This window comes from Silene latifolia, chromosome 9 (genome assembly GCF_048544455.1).
Source record: "Silene latifolia isolate original U9 population chromosome 9, ASM4854445v1, whole genome shotgun sequence".
NCBI lineage: Eukaryota > Viridiplantae > Streptophyta > Magnoliopsida > Caryophyllales > Caryophyllaceae > Silene > Silene latifolia.
Genome location: NC_133534.1, coordinates 116,257,256 through 116,267,502, shown reverse-complemented (window position 1 = coordinate 116,267,502; position 10,247 = coordinate 116,257,256).

The window sequence follows — 10,247 nt, the reverse complement described above, 5'->3', positions numbered from 1 at the left end:
GAAAGACTATACATTAGGCACGTATCAAATCTCCCCAAACCAAACCTTTACTCGCCCTCGAGTAAACTCAAAACTAAACTAATGGAACGGAAATGATAATTCAGAGCTAGCTTAACTTGTCTACTTGAACCGATTTAATGCAACAGAAATCAACAGTTAAGGCTAAGTAGTCAATACGCAAACAAATTATAAGCTATTCAGAAATAAAGCTGACCTATCGACCTTGCAAGACCAACAAAACTGGACTCTCACGTGGTCACTCTTCTCTCATGAAGCAAAGGGCAAATGTAATATGTAGAAGAGAGAAGAAAAGACAGTCACTCACCTAATCACACCTACATAGCATGCATGCAACAAAAATGAAAGACAATTCAAGTACTAATGCACACACTCCAACCAATAATGTCCGTCACAGCCGAGGATTTGCAAATAATATGGGAATAGTGAGGTTCAGGTGAGAAAAGGCAAAACAAGTTATGGAAATGTGGAGGTAAAAGCGTCAAGCTAGTTCCTAACAGGACCATAATAAACCATCCGGATCTCAACTGACTGAAAGACTAAACACAAGTGCCCTTCAATTGGCACAAAACTCACTAGACTCAAAGCACAATCTCCTCAAAAAATATAGAATAAGAGTGGAGGAGTCAGATGGTCACAAAATTCCCTTTTTTAAACACCGTCTGAAAATACTAACTGAAACAAATAACCCTTTTTCAATTGTACATCTTCGAACATCTTCTCAACTCTGACAAGTGGGTACAACTGTTTTCTCAACAAATTTTTTTTTTCATTCTTTTTCTTTTCGTTCCAGCTCTCTTTTTTTTTTTTTTTTTTTTTTTTCTGTTTTTCATTTTTTTTTTCTTTCTTTCACGTTTCTTTTTTTTCTTTTCTTTTTCTTTCCTCCTTCCTTAATACAAACACCAACTCCAAACGAGAATTACGGACCAAACTGCAATGGAAAACATACCACAAAAGGACAGACTAACTAGCTTGACTAGGCAGGCTTAGTTTGGAATGTGGCTAATGGGTCAAAAAGGGCAAGTTTTGCTAATGTGGAGCTAAATGGGTGAAAGATGTAAAGAAAGGGGAATTTGCAAGACCCTCCCTGCATGTGACACCAACCACAAACCCGAATATGTGCATTTGACGAGAAATTGAATGTCATAAATGTGCAAATGAGATGAACATGCTATGCAAGGAGTACTACTCTCAAAATTCCTAATGAACTGGTCATGAATGGCACCAGTCATGGCTCTAAAAACTCAGAATTTTTTAAGTAGTTTGCCAATTTATCAGGTCAAGTCTAAACAGTCAGCTTATATTTGAACAGAAATTCGTAGATTATGCGTATGACAAGGCTAAAAACCATCAATAAAGTGCAAGGCTCAAGTAATTTGACAAGTTATAGTGCATTGTCGTCATGGAAATCTACCGTTCCGACTCAACCTAAATGCAAAAGATAAACGTGAAATTTTTTGAATTTTTGGAATTTTCTATTTTTTTTTTTGGATTTTTCATTTTTTTTAAAAATAAACAACAAATGCAAACTGAAAAATTAAACGTGAATGCAAAACAAATGCAGATGCAGACTCAAAAGGATACAATACCCTCCCCAAACCAAAACGGATAACGCCCTCGTTGTCCTCCAGCATACACCAGCAGAAAAATGGGGGATGGGAGTATACAACCAATAAAAGAAAAATAAAGGAGACGAAATAAAAAGAGTAAGAGAACATACAAAACACGAACTTCCCTAAACCAGCCAAAAATCGGGAAGTGAGTAGACCAAGAGCTACTACTCGTCGTCGGCGCCGCCGTCTCCCGTATACTCCGACTCAACAAAACGGTCTCCCCAAACCAAAGAACAAACAAGGGGGACCTCTAGTCGTCACCTCCGGCCAAGTCCTCCGCATCGGTGTAAACGGGGATCCTCTCTCCCTCCTCTCTGCAGCCTCGCCTGTTGTCTTTGCTTAGCCCGCAACCGCACCTCTCGTGCTACCGGTGTCTCCTCCGCCTCTTCCTCTGAGTCAGAAGGAAGTGGAGGGTACCCGTCCGCTGGGTATCGGTAGAAGGAGGGATGCGGCCACCCCTCTGGAATCGGTCGGCCGGCTCGGATATGGTACTCGTAGAGCGGGAATACGGCCAAAGCCATATCCCGTCGCATCTCAGTAATGTACCTGCACATATCCAAAAGCAAGGCATCACGACGCCCTTGGTCCATGACCTTGGGCGCCCCTAAAACAGGAGGGCAAACAAAATTGGACGGCAAAGCCGAACCAGAAGGAGGGTCAAGTGGAGGAAGAGTTGGAGTCTGTGTGGGTGTAGGCATAGGCGTGGGGGTCGGTCCAGCCTGGGCCTGAGTCTGAGAGCTAGAAGATGCTCCGACCTCCCGCTTCCTCTTCCTAGAAGAAGAAGTAGGAGTAAGGGTGAGGTGGTAGGTAGGTGGAGGTGGCCTCGCTCCCTCAGCAGCAGACGGGAGCGGTAAGAGTGGAGGAAGGGTAGAGCACGGCAAGGTAACAGACGTGGAGCCACAAATCTTCCACGTCCTTGCGCTCCCCTTCGCCTTTGGGAACCAGGCGAAGTCAGCCATGGCACCCAGGTCAAGGTAAACCATCCTATCAGGTGCAGTAAGTCCAGGCTCAGTGGGGTAAAGATGGCGGACAATCCTAGTCCCTAGCCCGCCACAGACAACAGCGGTCTTGACCCGAGTCCCAATTCCGTTCCAATGCTGAGCTACTAGATAGGCAATGTTTAGAACAAACGGGGTACCGTAGTCAATGTTGAGGTACCCCGCGAGAATCGCTAGCTCAGTGTTGGTCACGTTATTGGGCTCAGGTCGCCCAAAGATGGTCTCTCCTATCAGACGCAAGTAGTAACGGGGGGCAGGTAAGTGTACGTGAGCTCCCTTCCGTGAAGGGAAGGGGGTGTGAGTAAGCGCAGCCCAAAGTGGCTGAAGGAGGTCTCGAGGTGGGTCGGTGGGACCGTCACTAACTAGGCCTAGAACCTGCCCAAACCTGGCCAAAGTCCAGTGGTGCGACTCATTGCGGAGTCGAAAGTGAATGCAAGAACTGGAGTGGTCAGCATCGTAAGAGTCAGTGTCAAAAGAATAGGAGCTGAAAAACTCGTATGTAGAGGTACGAATAGTAGCTTCCTGCATGGTGATCATACCCGACATACCCGTCCCGTTCAACAAACTACAGACCTCCTCATAAATTCCTAAGGTCTCTAGGTCAGTCCGTGCAAGGAAACGGGTGGAGGAGAGAGGGCAACGAAGTAAAGCGGCTAACCGAGTCCGGTGAGCCTCTGAAGTGAAACGTACCGTGGGCATCTTTGGTAAAGGTGTGAGAGTGCCCTCTCCCGCAACAACAGCCTCAGAAGGGCTGGAAGTGATGGCTAACTGGCTAGCCTGCTGGTTCGGCCTCGGTGGCACCATACCAGGCTGTGGGAAACGAGGAGTGAGTCCTCTGTCCAGCATGGAGAAGGGCCTGGCAGGAGTGGTGGCTGGTGTAGCCTGAACTGAGCTCCCGGCTGAGCTGGCTGCGGTGTAAACTGTCCCTGCAGCTGAAACAAGGAGAACTGGTGCTGCAGTGGTGACCAAGGCGGAGCTAGTGGCAACAGCAGGGACCACTGGCTCGCTCACGGATGGACTGGAAGTGGTACTAGTGGAAGGTAGAGAACTAGTATCCATCCTGCAAAGTATCAAAGGGCATGATAAGAGAAGATAGCTGCTAACCGTGGTTAAAACAACCCGTTAACCAACATGTGACAGCAAATAATGGCCCTATTAGTCGAAAAATTCGACTTACAGCAAGCAAAACCCGACAATTCCTCAAAACTTCGAAATACAGTATGCGAGTGCTGATATAGTGACATAGTGATGACTGCTAACAGGGACTAAATGAACAAGAGAACTGCATATGGCAACATATAGGACTGCTAGCAGGCGAAAAAGTCGACTCACAGAACAAGAATTCTAACAGTTTATAGCATGTAAAAACGACAGGGGACGGGAAAACGGTTAACAACATCAGCAAGGAAGCATGGACTGAAGTTAAACACAACAAGGCAACATAAGACCGTCTGACATCGAAAAACTCGACTCAGGAACCCTAATCGCGGAAATCTTGTGCGAATTTCGAATTAAACATGTGGAAACAGTGAGGAAATGGGATAAGATCATCAACAAGCTAATTAAGGGCATATAAACACAATTAAATCGAAAAAATTCGACTAGACATGGATTTTTCGAACCCTAATTCAAAATCACCTCAAGAAATTCAAATTAATCGAAGAGAAAATGCAAAGAGTGTGAATGAAACACTTACTTGATGATGATGATCCTATAATAGCAATTAAACTTCAAATAAACAAGTAATGAAGGCGGATTTTGATCGAAAAACCGCAAACCCTAATTCCCTTTAAAAACAGTGAAGATGAACACAAATAGAAGGGGAAACAAGGGGCTATTGAAGATTAAAGTGCTAGTAATGGAATGTAGGTGACGGATTTGGTAAAATGGGCAAGAAAATTGGGGATTTGGGGGAGTAAAAATCGCAATTAGGGAGGGGGTTAGACGGAATTAGGGTGAAATGAAATAGAATTAGGAAAATAAAGAGTTTTAAGAAAGAAAACTCCCGTATCCACTGTTCATTTCACTCGATCGAGTGGTTTTAATCACTCGATCGAGGACCTTTGATGTCCCCTTTGCTCGATCGAGTAATAATCCCCTCGATCGACCTGTTCCTCTTTGGCTTTTCTCGATCGAGTATCCAGACAGCTCGATCAACCCAATTTCCACTCGATCGAGTACAAAAAGTACTCGATCGAGGGCTTCCTCTTGTAGACTCCTTGAATTTCGTCCCTTCTTCCTCGAATTGCGTGAAACTTCCCCAAACCTGCGTAAAACATATCCAAACACATCCCACAATACCAAATACGCAGAAAACACAGTCTATAGTCTTAGTCTAAACTAAAGAATTGTCTAACTAATTGTCCTAATTAAAAAAAAAACGTAATAAACAAAGTCAAGAAATTCAAACAAATATCTATTACAATTTGTTACACGGGGCATTTCCCCGTTTAATTCCCATCAACTTTCAGTAGCCCCTTGGTGGGCTTCTGACTGGAGGACGTCACTTCAGCGATACTGACCGTCCGCTTTGATTTCCATGAGCTTGAATTACTGTTTACAAGAGGAGGAGGAACATAGTTCCAATCTATGTAGGTTCGAACTTTCTTCGTTCTCGCCTCTCTGTCATCTTCTTTGGCATCCTTGGCTCCAGTTTGATTGATAATGGTTGCACCATGTCCCTTGACAGCTCCTTTCTTGCCTTCATCTGTACCTGCAGTAAGGAAAACAGACGAACTTTCCTCCTTTTTGCTCTCAGTATGAGGCGGAGGGTTAGCAATAATGCAATATTCCCCAAATTTTCATCCGGAGTGTCAATAATAGGGTCAATAGAAGAGAGGGCATTGCAAGGCCGAGCTTGCATGGGAGCCCTCCGAACTTGGACCGATGAAAAGTCGGCTCCTCGTCCCCTACCCGAAAGGTCAAAGTCTTCCCCCGACGTCTATTACTTTGCACGGGCGTGGACAAAAATGGCCTCCCTAAAATGATAGGGGTGTGTGCATCTTCGGGGATATCTAAGACGACAAAATCAACGGGAATAAAGAACTTCCCGATCTAAACAGTACGTCTTCGCTACACCTAGTGGCCGTGATAAACTACGGTCGGCCATCCGGATGATCATGTTGGTGCAACTCAGCTTTGTCACACCAAGTCTCTTAGCTAGAGACAAAGGTAAAACACTTACGCTAGCGCCTAAATCGCATAGCGCATTATCAATCAATTGCATACCGATGTGACAAGGAATTGAAAAACTACCCGGTCGATTGCTTAGGGGTAACTTATTTTGAAATAGGGTGACCCCACCTCCATCAAAGCTACGGTCTCATTATCATTAATAGTCCTCTTACGTGCTAAAATTTCTTTCATAAACTTTAAATAAGAGGGTACCTTAGTCAGCAATTCAGTGAACGGCACGGAGACTTCCAAACTCTTCAAGAGCTCAACAAATTTGCCAAACTGTTGATTAACCTTGGTATTCTGCAGCCGCCTCGGGAAGGGAACCGTGATTGGTATCTCGAGCCCCTTGTTTCTCGCTTCCAAAGTGTCTTCCGGAGCAAGTTCGGTATCTTTTGGACGCCTCCTGCCTCTCGAACGAGGCCTTTCTGGTAATTCCTCGCTTAAACGAGCACTAGCAGGCTTTCGAATAAGCTTCCCGTCATCAATGCTACTCGATCGAACAACTTCTCCACTCGATCGAGCAGTTTCTTCTGCAAAACCAGTCGATCGAGCAAACTTACTACTCGATCGACCAACCTCATCATCTGCTTCACCCAATCGAGTAGGAATTCTACTCGATCGACCAGCTTCTTCACCATTTCCACTCGATCGAGCATCAAGAGGTTCTCGATCGAGCTGTTTCTTGTCTGACAGCTTCTTATTCACGCCAGAGTACTGTTCATCATCAGTGACAGCTTCCCTCGGGTCTGATTTCTGTACTTCCGGTCCCTCATAAGAAAGACCGCTTCTCAATTCTATCAAATGTACCGTCTCATGTGGGTTCTTGTCATTTTGAGTCGGTAAATGACCGAGCTTCCTTGAAGATTGATTTTCAGCCAGTTGGGCAACTTGAGTCTCAAGTGCCTTGAATGCCGTGTCCTTCTGTTGTAATTGCTTTGCAATGGACTGCATCATGGACTTTAACTCACCCATCTCACTCACCCCACTAGATGACGAAGCACCTTGGTTAGGAGGGTTGAAAGACGGAGGCTTCTGATAGCCTTGTTGCTTCTGGTGTGGAGGAATATATGGTCATTGCGGCCGATTTGGAGGGGCGGTGGGGTTGAGTACGTTCTGGCTACTCCACCTCAAATTGGGGTGGATATTCGGCTCGTAATGAGTGTTGTTTTGCCCGTAATGTTGAAAGGCAAGACATTGCTCATAAGGACTAGGACAATAATCGAGACATGTCCATCTCCCCCACACCTTGTACGCACGAAAGGACCGTCTGTCATAGCATTAACCTGGTACATCCCTCCCTTGAGAGCTCCCCTAGTTCATACTTGTCAAACCTCGCGGTAAGGGCTTCTAATGCGGCTCAAGAGGATTCAGCGGCTCTCCTTTGGTTTCCTCTTGAATTCCCATATTCAGCCCTATGAGTGGCTAAATCATCTATGATCTTCCACCCTTTGGTTGCTCCCAAGTTGTCAGCAAATCGACCATTGGCTGCAGCATCTAAAATAGCCCTCTGATCATCATATAAACCATTGTAAAAATGGTTGCACAAACTCCATTTTTCGAAACCATGATGCGGTATGGTCCGCACTAGTTTCTTAAATCGAAGCCATGCCTCGTGGAAGTTCTCGTCAGGTCCTTGTTTGAAACTTGTTATCTGAGCTCTAATGGCGATGGTTCTCGAAGCAGAGAAGTACTTCTTATAGAACGCCAATGCTAGCGAATTCCAATCCGTTATGCCGTGAGCAGCTCGGTCCAAATCCCTATACCACTCCCTTGCAGCATCGCGGAGTGAGAAGATGAACATGGTTTCTTTTATCTGATCCGCTGTCACGCCAGCGGGAGGAGGTATGGAGCAGCAGTAATCAATAAAGGTCTCCATATGCTGAGCTGCATCTTCAGTTGCAGCTCCCCCGAACTGATTTTTCTCGACCATATTGATGTATGCAGGCTTGGGCTCGAACTTCCTAGCATCTCCCGGTAATTCGAACCCCTTATAGAGATTGTCAGCCGTGGGCTCGGAGTGACTAGCAATGGTTGCTTCCTCAGCCATTTCGGGAAAATCTGGGAAAGTAATAGATTCAACTGATGAATTGGAAACTGGAGAAGACGGTGGATTCTCCTCGAAAAGCTCGTTCTCGTAAAAGCTACCACGAGAACTAGGCTCTTCCTCTGCCTGTTGTTCTTGAAATAGCCTCCTTTTTACGTGCAGAGATCTCTCAATCTCGGGATCAAAAGGTAGTAGTGGACCACCCTGCGACCTGCGCATAAGAAGAAACTACAGACAAGATATAAGAATAGTCTAAGGAACGATGTTCCTTAAACTAAAGAAGAATTAAAAATAAAACAGCTAGTAAATTGAACAATTGCCTCCCCGGCAACGGCGCCAAAATTTGACACGTCTGTCGCGTACCTGTCAAAAATAAAACCTAACGGTCTCAACTAAAATGTAGTAGAGGCAGTCGAGTATCGAATCCACAGGGAGGTAATGCAACTATAGCTATCTATTTCTAATCCTATGGTAACAATTGGTGTTGGATTGAATTTTGGTTCCTCAACTACGGAGTTGAAAGGAAAGAGAAATAAGGTAGAGAGCAGTAAAGCAGGAAAGTGATATAAAACTATCAATAAGAGAGGGACATGTCGGGAATTCGGTTCACTACGGTAGTCCTGCGACTCAGCTGTAAATGATTCAGACGAACTAGGTGTGAGACGGATGTTAAAAGGTCCTTTCGATCCACTTTCTATCCTAAAATACCACTAACTTAACTTTCGTCCTCATTAGGGTAGTCTACTATTTATAGCAGGCCTATTTAGTCCAATCTTTCGATCCAGGATTAAATTTAGCCAGATTAATGGGTGACATAGAAGCGTGCACTCAACTAGGTCGGGAATTACAGTTAAATTGCTATAGTGACAGAGTCTCTCGATTAATCCGTCTAATTCATTTACTACGTCGTCACATTTCTACCGCAGATCCCCTAATCCCAACATGAAGGGGTTTAGCTACTCATGTTCGTAATTAATCTAACAAAGAAATAAGTTTCCAAAGAGAAGACATAACGAAATAATAATAAAATGCAATAACGGAAATTAGGGCAAGAAAGAATGATAGCATAAACAAGAAATAGAAGCAACAAGTGATTATTAATAATAAAGAGAAAGGAAAGATTACAATCTGAGCGAATCCGGCGTAAAGAACACTGAATCCGAGCAACCAATAATCCGAAAATAAAAGTAACAGTTGAAAGAGCAAGAGTAACGTAGTCAAATGTTCTACTGTGGAAACTTAGAGAGTCAAAAGTGAATAATAGATAATAAGATCCCTTAACCTAATTCACTTAGGTTTAAATAGAAAGTAAAACTGAAAGCTTGCGAAATAAAACATCCACGGACTAATTAAAAGCCCACGCCCGTGAAAACCTCTCGATCGAGTGGATTAAACCACTCGATCGACCAACAACTCAGCAGAAGTCCCTCGATCGACCAACAGGTTACTCGATCGAGGACTTGGTCATGTGCAGCTTACTCGATCGACTAAGGAGTAGCTCGATCGAGTCTCAGGGAGCCTAGAAACCACTCGATCGACCAGCAAACAACTCGATCGAGCACTTGTATCTTCAATTCAGCTCACGTCTTCACCCAAGTGCCTCGTAATGCGTGCAACGACACTTCCAAGTGCAATATCTTACTCTGGGACAATCCCGTCTCCTCTAAATGCATGCAAAAAGGACGAAAAGGAGCATGGTTCCACCACTTTCGCGATCATTCCTACAAAAAGGACAAAATACACCAAAGTAGCCAATTCGGGGCAAAATACTATAAAAACAGTATAGAAATGCATAGAAATACGTGCTGAAATAGGCCAGAAAGACTATACATTAGGCACGTATCAGGGCTACTGAAGTGCATTGGGAATTGAGCGGGGAAATGCCCCGTGTAACACTTTGTAATAGATAATTTTTGAATTTTCCGTTGAATTTGTTTTAATGCTTTTAATTAGGACAATTAGCTTTTAGACTGTTCTTAGCGTAGATTTAAGACTATAGACTGTTCTTATGCGTATTTGTATTTTGGGATATTTCTGCACGTGTTTTTATGCAGGTTTGGGGAAGTTTTACGCAAATATGAAAGAAGAAAGATGAAATTCAAGAGCTTACGCGAGAAAAGAGCTCGATCGAGTACTTTTTGTACTCGATCGAGTGAAAAATGGTCGATCGAGTACTTCTTTTCAGACGATCGAGGAAAGCATAAAAGGGGACTTCTCGATCGAGTAGAATTCTACTCGATCGAGTAACTGGATCATCAAAAGTCCTCGATCGAGTTGTTTAAAACCACTCGATCGAGTGGATTTGCAAAAGACGCAGGGAGTTGTTCTTTAAACTCAGTTCTTTTGTCTTCTATTTCATTTCCCCTTAATATTTCGTCCCTCAACCTCCTATTTGCG